This window comes from Bombus fervidus, chromosome 7 (assembly GCF_041682495.2).
Source record: "Bombus fervidus isolate BK054 chromosome 7, iyBomFerv1, whole genome shotgun sequence".
NCBI lineage: Eukaryota > Metazoa > Arthropoda > Insecta > Hymenoptera > Apidae > Bombus > Bombus fervidus.
In genome coordinates this window covers 15,901,633-15,923,875 of record NC_091523.1, presented here as the reverse complement: position 1 = coordinate 15,923,875, position 22,243 = coordinate 15,901,633, and positions in this window count along the sequence as shown.

The window sequence follows — 22,243 nt, the reverse complement described above, 5'->3', positions numbered from 1 at the left end:
AGATGAATTTACAACGATGTACGGTCAAAAGGCTAGCAACGGCTATTAACAAAATTCGGTGAAACAACTCGTTAACGTTGATTCGCAGTCGTTCGTACGCTACATAATTTGCAATCGTTCATGCGAGAGGGGCGCAGAGTGCAGCGGTGTAATCTAAACAGCCACTCGGAGCGTACTTTCGGCACATTCGTTGCACCGGGTCGGATGAAAAAGCCGAAATTGTGGCGAATAATTAGCGTCAACGTTACAGTTGCTAATGACTGTATTGTTTAACGATGGTGGGATGCGCTACGTTAAACGCGACACGTCACGCCCTCGCTATTTCCGACCAGGCGAATGTCACGCATCGTTCAGATTCAGAAATAATACGGTTAACTGAATTTCCCGCGTCTGTGCGTGATGTGCTAAAAATGTAATAGATGCGTTTACGGCTGAAACGTTGACGAACTAACTTCTTTAGCGGCAAAACGTGTAAATTTTATTAGCGATACAAGAAATAGGTTACAAGTGGCAGAATAATTTTTCTCAGCTTTTAGCATTCGGTTGTCCGAAAAGTGTCTTTATTTCGCAAACCTGTTTTTTTACAACAGTATTTATCTCAACGGAACAAAATGGATCGTACGTAATTCGACAAAATAATATAAAACAATAAAACGTTGCGCGTCTGTTATTTCCTCGTAAAACGAAAGAAACTTTTCGGACAATCTAATACCATTGCGGTACAGAGCTGTGATCGTAAGATAAATATCAACTAAACTGCGATTCAAGAAGATGAAATTACGTCCTAACGTGTAAACGTTAAGATGATGCATACGAAACGGTAGCGTCGTTCTTTTCCGGATGAATTTTTAACTGCGCGTAATTTGTCGGAAAGGTATATTTGATAAAAAATAAAATTTCGCGCGATGTATGTAATTTTACAATTATTATTGTTGTTCCAGACTCGTAACGATTATTTCGTTTTAATTTACGTAGGTTTTCGAATTAAAAAATTCTTCGCCCGAAGTTAGTACAGTCGTTTCATTTGCGCTCTTTTCAAATAGCTTGCGCATTGAGAAATTACCCAAGGCGACAGAGAATACGTTGATCTTTTGCAAACGTTAAATCCATATTCGCAACAATTTTCACGACACTTCCCCGATATTCGTCGATAGTCTAATTGTCGTTGACGATCGGTAACGAAATGTCGATGCCTTCGTTATGAATCTTCTTAAAATTGTAGACGCGGTAAATGCAATTTACAGCTTCGTTCCTCTTTAACGTAATTGATAATCGAGTGACAGGATTTTAATAGTTGGCAACGTCCCGTAAAACCAAACTTTCTGAGAAATATCTCATACGTATAAACTGATTAATTCGGCACGTTTCTATCGGTTTGTCCGAATCCGTTGTCAAGCCGATAAGACTTAAATAGCGCAAAAGTGACAAAATTCGCTTTGAAAATTCGCAACAACAATTCCATGACGAAAGTTCGATTAAAAAGCTGAAATATGTATGTGAACGCGAGTCTTAAATACATTAAGTTTCCAGAAACGTCTCGATCCCATATAGCATTCGTATTTGTATTTGTTGGCTGTATACGTATGACGTCTGAACTTTTAAACTGTTTGCGTATAAGTAAAGGGCACGAGGATGGAACAAATGGAGCAGCATCTTATTTTCCTACTATCCCCTGGCAATATCCTTGTTCCCAACACTCGGAGACTACGATAATATTTATCAACAAGCAGACGTGCATTTTTCTCTCCCGCTGTGTTCGCCTCGAGTCATCTGGAAGGCACGTGCGCCAAGAACTTTCTTTTTAACGACAAAGACCGAACGCGTTGGTTTCACGATCAGAAATCGGCTTCCAACAAACGCTCCGTCGTCCTCTGTCAGAGTTGAAAATTTCGTACGATGTCGACCTGCGGCACGCGCAACGTGTCCTTGAAGATGTGTAAAATGAAGCGGTGGCCCAACGGAGAAGTATATTCGTCGAGCATACAGGGAAGATGAAATTGAATTTTCTCGGTGTACGTCGTCGGTGCGATGCAGCGAGACGACGCACGCTCCACTAGACCGGGTCATGTGAAACGTTGCGACGTGGCTCGAGGAATTGAGAGCAATTCGGAGCAATCACGCTATACGCCGGAATGAATAAGAAATAAGTAAATAAACAGGGCAAACGTTTCACTAACGCAAACAGTCTCGTATTCGCGAGATGCAGAATTGCATAACTAGCACGGTGAATGAACATTTTTTTATCAACAAATATTTCATCTCTGCAACGTGTTACGTGAAACGTTTTACCTAATATTCGTAAACGTTTTTTTGTGAACGAACAACGTCTCTTCTGTTTTATCGTGTAAAAAGCAAAGTGGCGTTTTTCCTACGTTCGTTGAAATTCACTAAAATTCATTTACGGTTCGCATTGATAAATATTATCGCTCGCGTAAAGTGTTACGAATTTTACGCAAACTTCTTTGCTCCGCAATGAAATTCTACGCGACTAGCGACCAAAGGCAAAGTAACGAGGAAAATATTCCGTGCAATTCGATCCGCTAGAATCGGAAAATCACAAGGCACGTGGACGATGGTTCGTGTAGACAAAACAGAAATACGAAGCGCGACCCGTACGCCGCTCGACGATGAACTGAAATTTTCGTGGAACACGGGCCACGGCCGATTCCTACCAGAGGCGCAACCTATTCTGCGAGTCCAAGTTGGTCGGCCGTGTATTTTTTTTCTTCTCTTTTCCGCGGGATTTTCGAAACACAGGGGGTTCGAGTTCCACGCGCAGCCAACAGCGTCACGGCTTTTTCGCCTGGCGATTGGAGTGTCGAAATTCGGCGTGGAAACGGTGTCGACGTAATTGGTAGAGAACTGGCTGCTGTGCAGGTGCTGATGAAAAACCAAACAAGAAGGCGCGAAACGAAACGTTTTCAGAGAGCAAGTGAGAAAAGAGGAGGGCAAGAGAGTAGGCGAAAGCAGAGAGAGAGAGAGAGAGAAACAGACAGACAGAGAAAGAAGGAAAAAAGCGAAACGTTTAACGATACATGTGTGCGAGATACGTTAGTGATAATGGTCAACAAAGTTCGATAGTTGAGATCGATTAATCAGAGAATTTTTACGATTTGTACTTTTTGGTGATAAATTTCGATAGAAGGGCGAGAGCGAGAGAGAGTGAGAGAGAGAGAGACAAATTTCACGAGACTTGCGAGGGATTATTTACGAGCGACGCGGTGGCTAGCTGGTTCGCGGTGAGCTAAATGTTTCCGAAACAAAAGGAAACGTGAGTTACGATCCAACGAACGACGCATTATTTTCAGAGTCGCGGCACGCCACCGATGTTTCGACAAAGCGACTTGTCCGAAACAATATTTTGACGTTGTAACGCGCCAGCGAACAACGTGACCGATTGAAAAGCTGACAAGCTCCGAATTTTTTTCCGCCAAATCCGTAGACGTATATTTCCCGTTTCTCTCTCTCTCTCTCTCTCTCTCTCTCTCTCTCTCCTCTCTCTTTCCTCCCTCGCACCGACCGCTCTTCGTTTTTTTCCTATTTTCCCTTTCTCTTTTTTCGACACCGTTGCCCGGTACATCTAACTCGCTGAAAGGGACATAGTCACCGTTATCGCCGTCCGGTGCACACTTTACACGCAACGGTTTCCGCCTTTATGCCGTATACTTCTCCATTACTGCAAATTAAATCTCGTTCCAGATGAAGCATCCGGCGGGTTTTGAGCTCGCTACCGCGGAAACTTTTACTCGGCGAACAGGAAATAATGCTTTCCCCGACGAAATATCCCGAACTAATACGATACGATGTAAATTCTTTTTCTCCGGGAAAAAGACCTGCATAAGCTATACTAGACGCTATACTAAACTATATGAATAATATTCGTAGGTTCTTTGTTTTGTTGTTCATTACATACACAGCTGGTCCTCGAACAGCGTGCCATTTTACTCGCTATACGTAGTTAACAAAAATTCCTGCATAATCGTTCTATGTACGTATCGTTATTAACGTATTATTACATAATAATCTGTTGGCAATTAGTTTCGTATTACTAATCAATCGTTACGATTAATTATTGTATCAATTCTTTTCCGAAAAAAACACGTTGTACGTTGTTCGATTAGCTACACGATATTTTATTTTTTTTTTTTTTTTTAGGAAGAACATGCATTCAACGTTGTATCTCGAAACAAACATTTGATGCGCGTTGTTTTATATCGATAGAGAAAGAAACGAACAAAATTCTCAATATTTCATCGTTACGCGAACCATGAGAATTGTTCATTGTTCAACGGCCAACCGCGTACATGTATGCTGCATATCCAAAACGTATTATCCAATGGAAGAACCGTCGTCCGTCGACGATACGTTATCGCGCTATGCAACGTAGAGTACCCACGTCATGATACCGCCATCGCGTCGAAGCGATAACGTTACTCGAATCCAGTTCTCAGTGGGAAGTTTTCGCGCGGACGTGAAGATGGGATGAGGTGGACGCGGAAGAAGATCAAAGCTCGGAGGAGAGGGAAGAGAAGGCCGAGAGGAGATTAAAATTGAAAGAGAAGAAAAAGAGAGATGGGATGAAAGCGTGGAAAAGCGTGGAACCGGGAGAACTCGACAAACGGGAAAGGGGCATAGGGAGAGGAAAGTTTGGAGACCGCGAGAGAAGGTCAGGAAGCGGACGTAGGCGGAAGAAAATGGGCCCGGGGGTGGTCCAGTGGGAGAACCGGATGAGAAGAGAGACGACGAAGAAGCGACGCGACGTTACGTTCCATTTCTTAGCACCAAATAAAACTTTCCATTCTGTCGGCTGGTTTACGAATGCGAGAACCGTGAGCGCTCTTTTCTCCCGCACCTTTTCCTCTCTTTTCCGAGCTGTCGTAGGCGAGGTTTGACCGCGACGCTGTACGAGCGTCGGGTTACTGGTCCAACCAAAGGAAACACTCTCGTTTCTCTCTGTAAATTCCATCGTGTTTTATTGTCTCTGGCTACAGTGCAGGAGTGGCCACCGTTGGGTCAGAACCTCGTTTTTCGTAAGCGCATTTTTACGCGAACGCGGCTCTGCGTCCGATGCATAAATTAGTCCAGGGACATAAAGAAAGAAAGTAACTGTGACGCGCCGTGTATTATTATACTTCGACCCATCGGAGGTCGCGATTAACCTTGACAGACTGCGAGAAATCTTCTTACAAATGAGTTTAAACAAGCAGGTTATAACGCTTGAAAAAGACGAGTAGAAAAGAACGTAGAAATTATCGACCGAATCGTAATATTACTCGTCTTTCGCGTTATTCGTGTTCGTCTAGTTTTTATGTAAAAATTGGCGTACGAGATAAAATACTCGCTCCTCTGTTCTTACGATTTCCTGTATCTTTGGCCTCGCGTGCAAAAGATACGTGCTTTCTACTTTTTGAAAAAAATAAAAATTGACGATAACATTTAACACGCGAAATATATATAAAACATTGCATTTTATCTACGTCTTTCTCTTTCTCTCTCTCTCTCTTTTCAAGCTACGGAATATCGAACTACGAGACAAAGATGATCCAACACATCCGGAGAAAATATAAAAATGGAAAATACAGAAATGGAAAATATAAAAATGGAAAATTTTCGAGATGGCCCGTTCTTGTTAACTCGTCCTGGAAAATTTGCAACGGTCGATACTTTCCTCGCTCGTCGGTGAGAAACGCGAGTGTACCTTTCCTCCCTTCGTTCCTTTTTCCTGTCCCGGCCGACTGAAATAGACTCCCGCAAAGTCGGCTGCTTTATCGCGTGCCAAGGTGCCGCCAGGAATCGCCATCTTCCGAAACAGATTACCGCCGGCGGATTTACTTTTACGACCGGTCGAATATCTAGGGTTGGCTCGCGACCGCTTTCTCCGCGGGAGGTGAACCGATAACGTTCTTCCATCGTTCGTTCGATAGCCGCGATTATCTCGACAAAGAAACACTTTATTGCACGCGATTGCTCGCCGTGAGCGTCGAGGATAAGAATAACCATCTCGATGGCCGTATCCAACAGGCAATTGCAAATGGCAGAGTTACAGACGTCAGGTTGTAAAGACGTATTTCTTTTTCTTCTAGCAAGGATGACTTGTTCGTAACGCGTTCGACGATTTCTTTCGCTCGATACAGCAGCGAGATTATCGGATAAATAGAAATTATAGAACCAAACTTATTTATTTATAACACGATCTACGGGAAATCCGATCGACGCCATTCGTTTCCTTACGTTTAATGATCGTTTCATCGAAACTGGATACATCTTCGACAACTTGACATCTTGAAATCGCTATCATTTCCTCGCTTTATCCAATTCAGATATACAAACTTAGAAGCACATTTTCAACGTATAATTAACGATTAACCAACGTGAAAAATACGTGACAGAAATGAAAAATCGATGTTGCTGATATCATATACGATAACAACGCAATGACAGTACTTAAAGATCGCGCGACCACGATATCAAAACATCCATCGGAAGGATCCGGGTCACGAGAGTTACGAGTAGTAAAAGAAGAACCTGGTCGAGATAAGGGACGACTCGGTTTCGACTCTGACAAGGAGTTGGGCAGAGAATCGCGTCGGCTCTGTTGGCCATCCATTATTCATAATTCGGAGGGTTGGAGAAAGGCGACGTCAACAAGTAGCGGTCGTTCCTCTTCCGGTTAAATGAGCCAGATCGAAGCTCGCGATCGGCAACATCTGCTCGACTGCCTGTAAACGTCGGTACTCGTTATCCTCGGGATGAAACGCGTCGACCTAGAATATCAGTTTTTCGATCGGTTCGCCGAACGAGTCGACCGGCCGCTACCCAGCCGAATAAAAAGAAATTTTATCGCTCGTAGGTCGAATTATCGGCCAGTCTGGCCATCGATGGATTCGACATCGACTGGCAATCGATTAGGAGGCACGGTTAATGCCTTCGAAATTCGTGTTTCGTCCATTCCATGGCGGGACTAGGTGATCTTATCGAATACTTTGGATTTCTTTTACGCGTTTCTTTTCTCGCCAACTCGAGCGCGGCTCTCTGACCCGAGAAACGATCTCAGCTCGCGTTTGCTCTTCGACTGTATCTATCGGGGTGTCTTGAAAAGGCTATGTGTATTTTCGTCCAGTCGCGGGGAGACAGTCGCGTTATAGCGCGTCAACGGGAGTCGTAAATTCCCGCTACCACGAATTAGACGATCCCCTTATTTCTTGTGGGAGAATAAGGGGTGATTGGGTTGGAATATAACTGGACTTCACAGTTATATTATATATATATTTATTTATATTGGATTACACCACTTGATGTGAACAGACCGTGTTTGGAAAGCGTGTTGATGAACCCGAAGGTTGCTAGACGTGGTAGTTATAGAGGCGAGAGCTTGACTGACATGTTAGAACTTGAAGTTGACTGTCCGAGGACTAGTAGAACAGTGGACTTGACTGTCCAGGGGATCTTAAAGCAGAGGACTTGACTGTCTGAAGGCTAGTAGAACAGTGGACTTGATTGTCCTAGGGATCTTAGTGCAGTGGACTTGACTGTCTGAAGGTTAGTAGAACAGTGATTGACCCGTCTCGTACTATTTAGGAAGAAAGCTCGTCGTGGGTGTATCCTTGATGAACTAAGAACGCGGATTCGTAGTTCACACTTTTCGGTAGAAAAGTGAGGGTAACGATCCGCGATGCCCATTGGGTATTCCCAATGTTAATGAATTAAATACGAGGGGACAGTCCTCGGCAAATATGAATCACGTTTGTTTCTGTCCTTGGGAAAAACCCACTACCTCGCTGGGCAAACCTTCGCTTTCTCCGTAATGAGTACGAGCGTGCAATAAACCTAAGGACCCATTTAAGGGGCCACTCATAGACCGAATGTATGCAAAGAATATAACTTTATTGTTAACAGATGTGGGCTATGGTGATTCCTTGGGTTTATTGCGGGTCAGTGTGACGATGTGCAGGCCTCGGCGGCCTGACCATGAGGGACGTCGCAGGTACCGACTCACGCGACGTAACACTATGCCACGGAACGGACAAAAGAATGCGCGAGCTCTTTATCGATAAAGCGTAGAATGCAGTCTCGAGGCAAACTTTCTTTTGATTAAAAGTTTCAGAACGTTAGGCACAGCAAATATGTATGTCGGGTTATCATTGGGATTTAGGGCATGTAACGAATCTTTCTTTGGATTAGACATTGTTGTTATGCAAGAGCAAAGATATTTACTAGTACAGTTATGATTATGACAGAATTTGACAAGTAACCGTGGTAATTAGATACTCGGGATGCGAATGGCAATGATCTTAGACTCGATTAGATAGACGAATGCGATTTCTTCCACGGTTTAGGTCGAACTCAACTCACTGATCCACGATTCGGCTGTCACTCAACGCACTTGCTTCCAGTACAAGTAGAACCTATCTGACTGAATGTCAGTCCAAGTGGAACTACCCTAATCTCCGTACCTCTCTGTATCCCTCGGGTCGATCTTTGTTTTTAAGGAGAGCTATTTAATTACTCCATACCTCTGTTACGTACACGTCCATCCCGTGACCGTGGCTACGATCAGCGACCCGTTATGTCACTTCGAGCCTAAGCCCACTGTCATTAATCTCGGGCACTCAAACTCGGATTAAATCATCTCAGTTTTATTATTTGAATACAGCTGTGATAAAGAGTCTGGACTAAAGTATCGAGGACCTTCTCAAACATTCCAAAAGAAAGGCCCCGATGTCCTTTCACCTTCGACATATAAATGTACTTGTTTGGAACTTTTACTTCGTTTCTTTGGGCTCGACGGTGGACGTGTTATGAACTCGGTACAATAATTTAGAACTTCGAACGATAATTTAGAACTTGCACGTAGAACGCGACGATTCGGATGCAGATTATTAGGGAAACGATCGATCGGTGAAAATCTTGTATTCGCGTAAGATCGAAAAGTGCAGGTCAAGTAAGAATTGTACGAAAGGAAATAGAATGTACGGTGATGTTGATCTACACATGGAAGAAATTCGCGATGAATTAAATTAAAAGGTGCGAGAAACACGTCTAACGAAATAACAGATACAAGAGAAAATGTAAATGATCGCAGACGCGGTGACGACAGTATACGTCAAAAGTGGTTTTGCTTGCACGCGTTTTATGGCCAGCGTATAAATTGAAAAGCCGGCTTAGAGTATGTATACGCGAATTTTCTCTATGGAAATGCGTGTTTCGTTGAAAAACGCGTTTCCTCTTTATTCCGTTGAATCGCTGTCCGTCGTAGGGCGAAAAATAGAAGCTCGACAGAGTATCGCTTTCGGACATTCGTCGCATCCCGTTTGTGGTTAGACGTCGCATGGTCGGAAATGACAAGCTGGCAACGGTTTCCCGTGTTTCCGGATATTTGCGAAGCTTTTAGCTTTACCGTGACGAAACGATTCCGCCGAGCAGAAGCAAGGGGATACGAGGGCTAACTTTCAGCGGATACGTTTTTGTAAACTGTGCAAACTGAAAGCGATCAAGAATCAAGAGTTAGATTGCGAGTAGATGGCAAACTATTCCCGTTACCTCTGTAATTCTTTCGGTGGATACGGACCAACCATGTGTTTATTTTTCAGGATTCCAATATTTCGTTTACTTTAATCATTTCTTCGCTAGAACCAATAGCTCGGTAGTTTTATACTACTTTTTTTTTTTTTTTTTATACCACGCTTAAGTTGGAAGCTGGAAAGATGACGTTAAGTTGTCAAGGACGAGCCGAAAAGTCATCGAATCTCTGACGTTCGCCTCCCCAAGAAAGAAGAAGGAAACCGAAAGACAGACCATCGCTTCCGATTCACAGAATCCAAATCTATGTCGATTAACTTATATGTCAGGTATCAGAGTCTGTTTCTTCCCTTAATGTCGTCGTCTTAACCCACATTTCCACTAGCTATTTCGGATCTTAAGCAGCGTGGCATTGTCGAGGCGAAGAATGGCCAGGAAAGTCTAGTTTTATTGCCGGTTTCTCGGGACCTCGAGACGGAACTAGCGGGCCGAACCGCTCCAGATAAGAAGGAGTTTATTAGAAGAGAGAAAACGGACTAAGGATACAGCGAACTCTCGTCTGCCAACCGGTGCGCTCGGTGAACCAGCAAAAGACCCTTATCACGGGACGAAAAGCCGGTGAATAAATACAGTCTCACCGAGTTCCTGGCACCGTTGAACTTTCCGATTCTCCGGAGCATCGGGAGAAGCATCATCGGGAGGAAAAGCGGCTTTCTCGGAAGGAGGAGCAAGGAAAGAACGTTTAACTCGACTGTAACGCGCAGTTTCACCTTTTTCTTCTCCCTCGATGTTGGTTTTTTTTCTCTCAACTCGCAACCTTCCGTACAGATTTTCAACTTCTGCGAACGACTGCCCCGATTCAACGATTTGGTAAATCGAACCTTCTTTTCACCTTTACCTTGGCTGCGTTTCGATACCCGGCCGCGGTATTGGTAACGCGAGCAAAAGGAACCAAGATACTATCGTTGCTGGCACTACAGCATGTCTCAGACAGTTGGTAGCAAAGTTGAGAAGCACGTAGTACTTGTTAAACTAAGCGAAAATGTCTTGGTAAACACGCGGACAAGCAAATATTATTAGTTTTGCAATTATGAGACGTTGGTGAAGTTTCGAACGATAAGATGTTCAGCAGTGGCACACGCCTAACGACGCACGAGACTTTGTTGCGTCGACTGTCTATAACTTATCGACGGCTGTGTACACGACACTTGTAAACGCGAACGTATCACGCGAAGCAATTTGCAATTTCATTAGCGCTGCTGTTACGATTATATTGCCAAAGTTCAATTCCATTCGATAAATTCAATCGGAAATATTCGCAAAAGCTGCGAGAAAATCTTCTGCGAGCATGCGAAAAGCTCGGGACAAAACTTATACCACGTGTTAGCGAGGTCGAGTAAAGTAAAAGGAACGGTCGTACAAACTCGTGTCTGAAAATGCTCTATTGAAAAGTTATAAGCGTTCAAAGATTTCCGGTAGAGTTGTTCTTGAGACTCGTACAGAATCGCAGACAGATGCAAATGCACTCGATACTATGCGTTTCTACGACAGCAGGAATATTCGAAAGAGTTCGACAATCGTTAGTTGGACGAATAGAAGCCTGGATTTTCGCAGAAGGAAGGAATTTCGAACGTTTATTACGATCGCCAAAACGATACAAGTTTTTCAACGATTTTACAACTTGTCGATACAACGTTTTCGGATGTAAGCTTGTGCGAACTTCTCTCTACCTACTTGACCTCGTTCACACGCAGTACAACTTTTGTCGCGACCTTTTCCGACACCCTGTATATTCGGCAGAACAGCTAGCACAGTAACTTGTGCATACATTTTCGGATCAGTTAGAAATTTTGCAAATATCCTAAATAACGCGTTCGTAGAAGCTCGACAAGCTTTTTGGTGTTTTTAATTTTCCAATTATAAGACGAACGAAGAAGCATCTTCTAAATTGCTAGATACTTATGTTAGAATTTAATCTTGAAGTTAAGATTAATAATCTGTGGAAGACACGATGTTTACGTTGAAATAATCTTCGGTGATGTTTATTAAACAGAACTGCGGAACCTGATGTATATAAGCGAGTGATATAATTAACAACGTATACAAGAACTGTTGATCGTTGGCCAGTTACTCTCAGACTGGACATAGGTAGTGACCCATGATCCCTTAAATACTTTGAACCCCACTCTCTATATAGTAATGAGTATGACCCGTGTAAGTGTCCTGTTCAGATGCCTGTGTGGGTGTTTGTGTAAGGGTTTTGTGCCTATGCGTGAAATATCGTTGTATTCCAACAACTTAAATAATAAATAGTAAAGTGTATCATTGTAGTGTCGTGGACGAGAGGAAACTGGTTAATCGGGGTTCGATAAACAGATTGCAAGATCCTTTTACACTTTGACAAGTGCCAGTCGTTTGGATTGGTATTGGTATAAGTAGTCTTGATACAAAATTATTTTCAGTTTGAATACATAAAAGACAACATAAAATTTATTATATTGTAGTATCGTGAGAGAGGGGCGTGGAGGGTGTCGTGCGAATTATAAACAAGCGGTTGCTGAGCACGTGTGTGGTAGGGCTAAGACAAAAGACACGAGGCTAAGACAAAAGACAAGGGGTTGCTAAGTGATAAACGAATTAACAGCAGTATGAGTTGAGAAGTCAGAGAGTGCGAATTGCGTTGTTGAGAGAGAGTTAAACCTGTAGTGACGAGAATTGTTAATTAATTGTCCTAATTGTAATATGTTGTTGCGATTGCTTCATGTTAAATTGTTAAGGTTATACGATAGATGTGGAATTAAAGAAACGCGTGAGTAAATTGTAAGGTATTGTAAATATATAATTTATTGTGAAAGTAAAGTATAAAGTGTGGAATATATGTAAGCTGGTCCAGATCCGCACGCTAGCAATGTTACCCTGAGACTAAAAGAACGCCGAAACCAACGTCGCACGTGTGCCGCTTATGGTCTGTCGTCGACGCATTCTTTTGTTTATGCGCTATCGATGACATCGGCGCTTGTGAAAGCCGAAGACCAGATGTAGAGTTTTCTTAGAAGTATCGATCACTTCAACATAAATAACCATCGTTTTCTGTTTAATTAACATCTGTTTAATCCATTTATTATTGATAAACTAATTATAATAATTTACGATACTACAATATTATTCTTTTATTTATCGTTGCGAAAGTCATTACATCATTGCGGAAAAATATAACATGAAGTAGGAATCTCAAAATAAAATTGTAAAACCAGTCAAATTTGACTGCCGTGGTAATTCTAATTTTAAGCTCTATTTGACCATGGGACATGTGCGGGCCAGGTATACCGGAGAGTATAAAAGATAGTCGTGAGTGAGTTCGAGGGCTTTGGCTTTAGTATTGCCAGTGTCACACGCTCGAGAAGACTACCCGCTCAGAAACGGTAATAGGATAGGCTAGACATCCTGCATATCACAGACATCGAAACAATAATCAAATGGTGACGGAATAGGCGCCTCTGAGATACACCAGACGATAACCCCTTCCAGAGGGACTAAAACCTCGGTATAAAAACCCTACAAAATAAGCGCTCGCCCAATCTCAAAGTAACACTTTGAATCATTCTGTTGTAACGCTTTGAACCGTCACTCTATTGGATTTGCATAATAAATTCTATTATCATATACAAAGTTCAATTTCTTCACCTTATTCGTGAAACGTTCGAACTGCGACGTGAGGAGATCACCGACGATATATCGGTTTCGTGATTTCTTGAGTCTCCTACGTGACACCAGCGTGATCGGAGAGTGTGTTCGCGTTGGGGGTGGTGTTGTCAGCGTTGTGAAGGAACGTCGTCGGCGTGACGAGTCCAGTTTGTGACGAGTCCATTTTGTGACGAGTCCAGTTTGTGACGAGTCCAGTTTGTGACGAGTCCAGTTTGTGACGAGTCCAGTGTGTGACGAGTCCAGTCTGTGACGAGTCCAGTCTGTGACGAGTCCAGTCTGTGACGAGTCCAGTCTGTGACGAGTCCAGTCTGTGACGAGTCCAGTCTGTGACGAGTCCAGTCTGTGACGAGTCCAGTGTGTGACGAGTCCAGTCTGTGACGAGTCCAGTTTGTGACGAGTCCAGTCTGTGACGAGTCCAGTCTGTGACGAGTCCAGTCTGTGACGAGTCCAGTCTGTGACGAGTCCAGTCTGTGACGAGTCCAGTCTGTGACGAGTCCAGTCTGTGACGAGTCCAGTCTGTGACGAGTCCAGTCTGTGACGAGTCCAGTCTGTGACGAGTCCAGTCTGTGACGAGTCCAGTGTGTGACGAGTCCAGTCTGTGACGAGTCCAGTTTGTGACGAGTCCAGTCTGTGACGAGTCCAGTCTGTGACGAGTCCAGTCTGTGACGAGTCCAGTCTGTGACGAGTCCAGTTTTTGACGAGTCCAGTCTGTGACGAGTCCAGTCTGTGACGAGTCCAGTTTGTGACGAGTCCAGTCTGTGACGAGTCCAGTGTGTGACGAGTCCAGTGTGTGACGAGTCCAGTGTGTGACGAGTCCAGTCTGTGACGAGTCCAGTCTGTGACGAGTCCAGTCTGTGACGAGTCCAGTCTGTGACGAGTCCAGTTTGTGACGAATGTTGACTGCGTGCATACAAACTGACGGTGCATCGTGCTTGATTTTATGCTGGCGTGAACGACACTGAAATAAATCATACCGTTACCAACAAACTTACTAGCGCACTAATATCTTATTATTTCCTATATTATCGTCGTGTTTCTTGATAGACTCTGAGGTGAATAGGCCGTGATAGTTGTAATCGCTGATGTGTATTTCGTAGTCTCCTTAGTTAGTGCGCTAGCCTGTGTGTGTAGAATGAGACGGGTTCTGCTGCGGGTCGCCGGTGTCGTTGTCGGAGTACTGTTGCATTTTTCTTCTCATTTTTGATGCCGCGGAAGAAAAATCGGACTCGGGTTGCCGGGATTTGAACCCGGATTCCGAACGTTCGTAACCTAAGGCGCTAACCACTGCGCTGCTGTGACGCCAACCACGTGAGAGACCAGGCCGCGCTTCGGAACCGATGGGATGATGACGAAAATAAAGATCTGGCGGCACTCGGCGACAACGTATGTCGCCGAAGCGAAGTGCCTAACGAACCCTCGATATCCCAACGGTCCTTTCGCCGAATGTTCGAGAACGGCTAACAAACGCGTGGATAGTGAGGATATCGAGGGATGACAAAGAAAAAGAATCAGATTCCGGCGAAAGTCAAGTTGTAGGAGCTTCGGTCTTGAAAAGTCGCGTCTAGAGTTCGAAAGTAAATTGTAGCCAGTGAAAAACAAGTGTTAAGAAATAAATTCTCTGTTTTTTTATTTTTTATTTTTATCCTTTATTTACATCTTCGATTCCCTTTTTTTATTTTACGCGACACTGCCGTCGTCCGACACTAGTTAGCGTCGAGTGGTGGTATTTTGCTGGCGAGTGGCGCCACAATTCTTTCGATCTACAGCCTAGTAATTTCATAAAACATTAGCTAACAGTAGCTTCTAATTACCGACGTATCATTAACTCGAATATTTTGGTAAGATTCGCGCGTCTTACCACAAATTGCTATAAATCGACCGAAGCGATCGGATTCTCCCAACTTATGTTCGGTAGATAATACTATACCGGTGAAATCGTCTCATAATTCTGAGACTAATTCTATTTGAACCTACGTTTATCAAGAGCTTTTTGCTTGTCCCGGCGAGTACTACGTGACGCTGTAGTTTGACACCAACTTTCTAAGATACTCTTGTACGTAGAAGCGGAATCAGAGTCGAGATGCGAAAAATGTCGGCGATTGGAGAGGAACGGACGATAAACAAGATACAGGTAAACGAATAATCCCATCGTAATGGTCGTTAACGTGAAAAGCACGGTAGACGTTGGGGTAACATGTTCTCGATAAAAATACAACTACTCGTTGGGTGACGTCGACTCCAGCTTTTTGTTCCTCGCGACTAATTGGTCCAGACGGAAGAGTTCATTCCCGCCGGACGTTTAATTACCTACTTTTTCCTCGTGTGTCTCGGCCAGCCAGCTGCCCACGGGGAAGAAGGGAACACGTGTTTTCGAAAGCTAACAAACGATCACCGGATTAGACACGAAACGGGTCGATAGTATTGGGAACGCTGGTACTTGGCAGCTGCTCGAGACGACAGTTACCGAAGAAGATGAAAAGAACAAAAATTGTGTGTTACGCAGCTATATAGAAATAAAGACGCTCTAGCGTTGATATTCTGCGAGGAAAAAAGCGCGCGGAAGACAACGGTGAGATAATTAAAATCGTGCAGCTAGCGAGAACATCGAAGAGATCGAAGGAAACAAATGCAAACGCGTCCAGCGCAGAACATCGCCAGAAAGACTTTTCCAATGAAATGAAAATTCTATTCGCCGAGGAATCCTGCAGTGCAGACGATTGATAGGATCACGGAGAAGCGAGGAAAATCGATAGGTAACGGAGGATAGGTTTATTTGAATCAGCCAAGGTTCCATATCTTGCAATTCGAATTTCAACTTCCTACAGAACGATCGACTTTACGTATCGTGAGACGCTATTAGCGTTTCGGATGTAATAACCAGCGAACAAGAAATATACCACTTGTTATAAGCGTGTATAGGAAATAATAACATAAATGGTAATCAGAGGAAGAGAATTCAATGAGAAAGTATCGATTAATTTGAAGTATCTGATATTTCATCTTCTTTTAGAAAATTTCCATCGTTAAGGATGATTAATCGTTGTCCTTATCGTTCGGGTTTTGCGCGAATCCAGATGCCAAGAAAACGACGCGAAAAGAGAAGAAACGAAACGAAAGGAGAAGCTGGAAATTGAGGATCTAGCGTCGTTAGAAAATATTTAGGGAATTTAATCGGTTGCGATTACCGGGGATGAATGTTGTAGCAGGGATAGGTTCGCGTTACAACGATCAGGCGGCAGGCGGCGACGAAGATTAGACGGGTGGCGTGGAACGACGTCGGCGACCGTTCTCCGATGCCGGACCAGGCATGCTAATCAACCCTTCGCCCACGCAGTTTACCCTACACGCTTTAATCAAACGACAACTAGCAATTACAATTATCTGGAGGATTTGTTGCGATTTCTCAGGCGTGAGCCACCCTCTGGGAAGAACAAACGAACCAACATAGACGTCAATCGTTCTCGTTAAATTTTTATTCGCAAGGCTTTCCACCTCGTTTGCTGGAATCACCCTCGTTACTTTCCACACTTTTACGCAGAAGCAATCTTCAAAGTGTTCTCTCCTCTATTTCGCAAAGTCTTTAGTTTGCGCTGAATTTTTCCGAATAATTACTTTTCGAGAAAAAAAAAAAAAAAAAAAAAGAGAAGAAAAGAAAAGGCAAAGAAGAAACTTTCGCGCTCATAGTCGACGACGATCGGTTAAAATTTTAGACAAATAATTAGACCGTAGGATCGATTCGGCGCGTGACGTTCCGTCGCACAGTGTTTTGACCCTTTCGAGACGAGCTTCTCTTTTCGTACGTCTTGAGCTGTTTACTAAGCTGTTTATTATACCAAAAACCACTGGATTCTTTCATTTTTTATTTGCAGATGTAAAACGTAAAGAGCAAGAAGCAAGATGTAACCGAAAACCATGCTCAAGCCGTAAAGCAAGAGGATTATGATTTATTATATGTGCAACATGTGCAAATTACTATCAGAGTATTTACCAGATTCGTTGGACGATGCAAAGTAATTTCAGTCTTTCGTGTTAGCTGGACGAGTGATTCTCCAGCGAGTAACTACTGGGTAGGCCGTTAGTTTAAGAGTACACATTACCCTATTTAAATAATTTTTATAGGTAAGTTTAATTAAAGATCCGGCAGGTCGTTCGCGTCGTGGAAGACGTTTCGCAAGTAAATCGTCCAACAGGAGGTTTTTTTCACCGAAACGTTTTCTCAGCGTGTTTGCGAGTCCCCTCGCTTTTCTCTCCGGCTTCGGGATGAAAAATAAGAACACACGAAAACGGCAGAGAGGAATGCAACGAGTTGGATTTCATTATTAAAGAATTGCTCAGGTCGGGGCACGTTCTCAGAAGATACTTTCTCTCAACGGTGGAAGAGAACCTCCTTTGATATAACTCGCTGGCAGCGTTTTACTTTGAAAAAAATCTTATATCGCGGCGTCGGGTCTCGCGCAAACTGAGAATTTCACCAGCAGTTCCAGTGACACTCTACCCTTTACTGCCCTCTAAACTCTATGTGCCGTTGAATCACGCTACCAGTGCCATCGCAAGGCCAGGATGAATCCCAGCCACTCCACGATTGCGTTCTTCTTTCCATCCTTGCTTCTTCGTAAACTAGATCCTCTTTACAACGAATCGAATCTTCTCTATCGTACACTAAGCTCTACCCGCCAACGAAGCGATCGCCCATTATCGATACGAAAAAACGAAAATGACTTTGGTCGAGTCAACGGACAGTATCGAAGAAAGAGAAAGAGGAAGAGAGAGAGAGAGAGAGAGAGAGAGAGTTGTTTATTTGGAAATAATAATAATTTAGAAATTGTACAATTTTACATGATAACAATTTCAGAAGATTTACTTTCGTAGTTAAGTTACTTTCGTAGTTAGAACACAGGGTACGTGATAAATGATAAGTTGTCTTTGGCTGTTCAAATTATTGTTAAACGTGTAAACGATAACAAAACTGCGGATATTTGTAACTGTATAGGTATAACGTGTATCTGCCAATCGTAAACAGCAGCTAACCAGATATTTATGGAAATTCATATTTTTATGGTATATATTTTTGTATATTATGCGCATTCTGCGTAACATTTTTCATAAACGCAGGTACCCGCGGATTTGTAGTATAGAGAAAGATATTGCAATGTTTTTCTCACCGGAAACCGCTCGCATTTAAGCGATGAAAACAACGTTTGAAGTGGATAGTCAAAAACATGTTTTTTGAAAAATCTCGGCTATTACTAGAGATGGAAGAATTGTATCGATCGATGAATTTCAGTTTCCCAGTACCAATGAAATTCCAAAGTTATTTCTAAAAAGTTCTTTTACGAGCGCTCGAATATTTTCGCGAGCCACTGTAATCTCGAAAGTCGAGCAGATCGCTAAGCAGGAAATTTTAACTAAGCAGAGCGGAATTGACCAGCTGCGGGTGATCAGACGCAAAGACCAAACAGTTTTCCAACCATTCGAATATATCCAACTAATCGAGCAAGCGTTGGGACGAACCGGGCTACGTCATCCGCGTCGATTGTGGTCGATTCCCGATAACTAGCTCCAACTTGCCTGGGATACGTGAGCGAAATTTCTCGATGCAACGAGCCAAACTTTCTCGGAGATTGACGCTTCAACGTCGCCACCGATGCTGCCGCGTCTATTTCGGCCCTGGTACAAGACGCAACCCTATAAACTGCAGCCCTTGTATCCGACACCGTTTCAGCCAGCGTTAAACTTGGTCCCTGGCACAGAGCGATGGGCGCCCCAACGCCACGTATTTATCGGCCGGATACCAAGTTTCCGATTAAGCGACTGCTCTATCCACGCGAATTACCATCTTTCAGGATAGATAGCTCTCGTCGCCAAGAATCTCGGCTCAGCGGGTTTTCGCAACGATATCCATCAAAACGGACATCGAACCGCGGACATCCAATCGCCGTAAGGACATACGATAACTGGTCGCGCGGATAGCCAAGCGGAAAGAATAAAAAGAGAAATGAAAACGTTTCCCTGAGAACGAAAACTCATTGTTGTCCGCAGAGCGCGAGCAATCGGAATCGAATTATTATTCGTTCGACTACCGTCTATGACATATGTATATGGCTATTGTGTGTCGTAGAGATATATTTTACACAAGTGTTATCGAACGAATGTGCGATCAGAGGCTGAAGAAAGTATAATTCGTGGCTATATTTATGGCAATTTCGTTTTTCGTCTCCTTATAACACCATCGTGTTATTCCGCGTCAAGATTGATCTCTCTCATAGAAACTAAAAGAAAACACCGTACTGACCTCACTAAACGAATAAAATAGTCAAACTCGAAGAGGGTAGCCATTCACGTGTTATTTAGCAATTAAGTTAGAAAAATTTGCCAAATATCCAGCTGGACAAATTAAATAATAAAAAAGAAAAGATTGATCTCGAATTGTTGGAATTACGCGGGATTCCAAACGCGCCTATGCTAGAAGATAATTTTAATTCGAAATATATCGAACGAGAATACTCGCAAGACACCGTGGAAACGCATGCGCGAATATGCAAGCAATTAGACGCGGGAACGTAGGAGGAAATTTGAAATAAACGAGGTAAGAGCATTTACGTGCAACGATACGTGGAAATATCCCATGGGAAAACGTGCAAGATATAACATTCGGAAACTCGTAAATTAGCTTAGCAGTTAATTTATTATGAAATTTTATTAAACTTTATTATGAGTGCGTAAAGAATTGCGTGCAAAAATTCAAGTATCATGCATCGTAACGTAGTAACTGTCACTCGCGGAAGCAATTGCGTATCCTCGCAAAAGCATGCGACTAACATCGCGATACCTACGGGAATACTGTGTGCAATCAAACGCGAAATCATGCAAATACACGCGAACACATACGATAATCCATGCTTAAATACTCGCGAACACACGCGCTAATACTCTACAACAGCAACCACACGAGGCCAATCCTTGGACACACAAGGAAGTATACTAGTGACTATCCACGCAAATCCACGATCGTACATCGTAACGTGTGCTAACACGCGAGTATTCGCCTACAGAAATTCGAATCCGCGAATATGTATACGACCCAACTACGAAAGTACGTTCAGCAATAATTCGATAGTTTGATACGTTTCGCATCGTTCGAAACGAATCGGTTCGTCTGTGTCGAAGCGATTCTCGCTTTTAGAAAAACTCTACATCTTCTCTAGTTCAAACAGACGATAATCACCTATTGTACGTGATATAATATCACGCCAGAATAATTTACTTGTAATTCTCAATGAGAATTGATCGTAAAATTCTTCCAAATAATAATAAAAAAAAAAAAAAAAGAAAGGAATCTCTAGTCTTTAGTTTTCTTAGTCCTCGAAGCTATCGAGTATCGTTTAGCTGTAAATCGATTTGAAGGGTCTCTCAGCCTCGTGATCTTTTCTAGAAACGTGTCATGCACAAATGGCGCAACGGAGTATAGACGGGCCAGTTAATTCGTAATTATATAAATAGAAATTCTATTGTAAAGTAATCTAGAATAGCATACACCGTACTTATACTTACTTAAATATATTTCTATTATAATACATTCATCCTGTCTATTCTATACCGAGATAAAACCTCAACAGTGTGTCACGAGGTAGGAGAATTTCAAGGTAAGCAAAATACATCGTGCCGTGTTTGTTAAACGCAAGTAAGAATTTCAGACGATCCAAACGAGCTGACGGTGGAACTATACGTATAATACTCGTAGCATGGCAAGGCTAAGTATAAAACACCTGCTACCTTATCGTCGTGACGACGATCCGAGATAAATCCAACTTTGGTAATCCATTGTTCATTAATGTATTCGAGTTTATTAACATCGACTAAGACGCATTTACCTTTAACGAGAATGAGTAGAGACAAGGACGAATATGAATGTAAATTTCGTTGCTACGAGTTGCGGCGTTTCCGTCTCGGTCCTACTATTTCATCAAATGCAAATACGAAACAAGTTTGTTAGTAAAGTAATTTCTTCTCGATAAAAAGGCTTACTCGCGTATAATACGTTAACGATCGAACGAACGGCAAGCGGAATTGCGTTAATAGTTTCGTTCATTTTGGACGAACTACACGTAGAAATCGCAGAGAATGCCGGTGTAATTTGGCTAGCACGTAATTTAACCAGGTCGTAGAGAAGGTTATTTTAGTGGACATGGAATATGATAATTCAAGCTTCACGATTTGCATAGAAACCAGAAACAGTAATGTTTGCTCATACCTAAGCAACCGCTTCGTTAAGATGAAAAGAACGTATCTTTGTACGATACAAAGACCGCGTTAAAAGGATTTCCTCGAATAAAGTAGATTTAAGATTCATAAAACTGAAGCTGCCGAGCTACGACTTAATTTCCGCCATTTATATTCACATCGCTCTTCGTTTTTCTTGTAAAGGGTCATGTCATTTTTGAGAGTGTGTCCGTAAAATTGCCAGTCACGGGGATGATACACGCGTGACTGATCTCCGGACGAACCAGCTCGAACTAAGGAATTAACTTACCTCGTTTATCGATCAATTTACATCGATCCACGCAGACTTTTCATCGCCCGCGCCGATGACCGACGACCGACGGATTTGTTAACGCGCTGATCATCGTTCGATATTTACGACTCTGCATGCTGGTCCAAACTCGTAAGGCAGTATCAATTTAAACTTCATCCTTTCAGAAAAATCGTCCGTCTACTCGCTTCCTATTGATTTATAGCCGGAAAAATATAAAACTTTTAGGAGCAGCAAACGTTAGCCAAGCAAAAATAAATCTTCTCTCGACACTGTGTTCTTTATTCCGTGACATACGGCGCTACTTTTAAGTTAAAAAAATTTACCAAATGTCCAGCTGAACAAATTGTAAAGTACAAATTAAATAATAATAATAAAAAAAGAAAAAAAATACGGTGCAACTCATAAGCTGCGCGAGCCGATTCGTAACAGTAGCGTACGAATGTTACCAAAGTACAAAATCGGTAAGAAATTAATGACGTTGCTTGG